The sequence below is a fragment of the Crocodylus porosus genome, unplaced genomic scaffold (assembly GCF_001723895.1).
Source record: "Crocodylus porosus isolate Cpor-Errol unplaced genomic scaffold, CroPor_comp1, whole genome shotgun sequence".
Taxonomy (NCBI): domain Eukaryota; kingdom Metazoa; phylum Chordata; order Crocodylia; family Crocodylidae; genus Crocodylus; species Crocodylus porosus.
Genome location: NW_017728931.1, coordinates 66,524,197 through 66,525,176, shown reverse-complemented (window position 1 = coordinate 66,525,176; position 980 = coordinate 66,524,197). Strand labels below are relative to the sequence as shown.

General features: G+C 46.2%; 1 long non-coding RNA gene across 1 annotated transcript in view; it reads right to left on the bottom strand.

Annotated features, from left to right (window-relative positions):
* Positions 1-231: 231 nt before the first annotated feature.
* The window catches only part of LOC109316087, a 23,231-nt gene continuing 22,482 nt past the window's right edge, over positions 232-980 (bottom strand). Inside the window, exon 3 of the long non-coding RNA XR_002102675.1 lies at positions 232-451. This is a non-coding gene — a long non-coding RNA (uncharacterized LOC109316087). The remainder of the gene's footprint in view (positions 452-980) is intronic.

The following is a 980-nucleotide window of genomic DNA, read 5'->3' as shown; positions in this document are numbered from 1 at the left end:
TATAATAGCTGGCTAGCCCCCAAAAAGCCCTCACTTGTTTCTTGGTATGAAGAGCTTGATACTTTCACAATGCCTCCACCTTGCTTAACAACGGTCTCACCTTTCCACTTCCTACTAGGAATCCAAGGTATTGTGTTTCTTTTTTCCCCTATTGCACATTTCTTCGGATTGGTTGTCAGCCAGGCCCTTCTCAAGTCTTGCATTACTGCTCTCAGCACAGGGAGGTGTTCAGCCCAGTCTTCAGTGTATATAATAATACCATCTATGTAAGCTGCAGCGTAACCCCAATGGGGAGCCAAAACTCTGTCCATTAGACACTGAAATGTAGCTGCATCTCTATGTAATCCAAACTGCATGTGCCAGAACTGGAAGAGACCCCAAGGCGTGGTGAATGCTGTCTTTTCTTGATCTTTGGGTGCTACTGGGACCTGCCAGTATCCTTTTGTCAGGCCTAAAGTGGAAATGCAGCGAGCTTGCCCAATGTTTCCCACCAGTTCGTCTATTCTCAGCATCAGATAGGCATCAAACTTAGCTATTGCGTTTACCTTTCAGAAAAATCGATACAGAGATGAATTTTTCCATCACGCTTAGGTACTGCCATGATGGAGCTCTGCCAGTCTCTGTGGGACTTGCATATGATGCCTTTCTCCAGCATCATTCCAATCTCCATTTTTATCTGGCTCTGCAGTTCCTGTCAAATCCGTCTCCAGTTCTCACAGTTCACCTGACCTGGTCTTCTCTGCTGTTCAGATAGTCACAGGGCCAGTTCTATGCCACCCGGTCCACTTCCCTCTGTCAAGGAGGGTTCCAACTCTAATTCCTCAGGATGAAGGGCTAGGTACATAAACCCCTGGTCTTCCCACTTCAACATATTGACATGGTATATTTGTTTCTTTTTTGTTCATCTGTCTGATACACCTTGTAGTCTACGGGCCCCACTTGGCATATAATTTCATAGGGACCCTGCCGCCAGGCAAGTA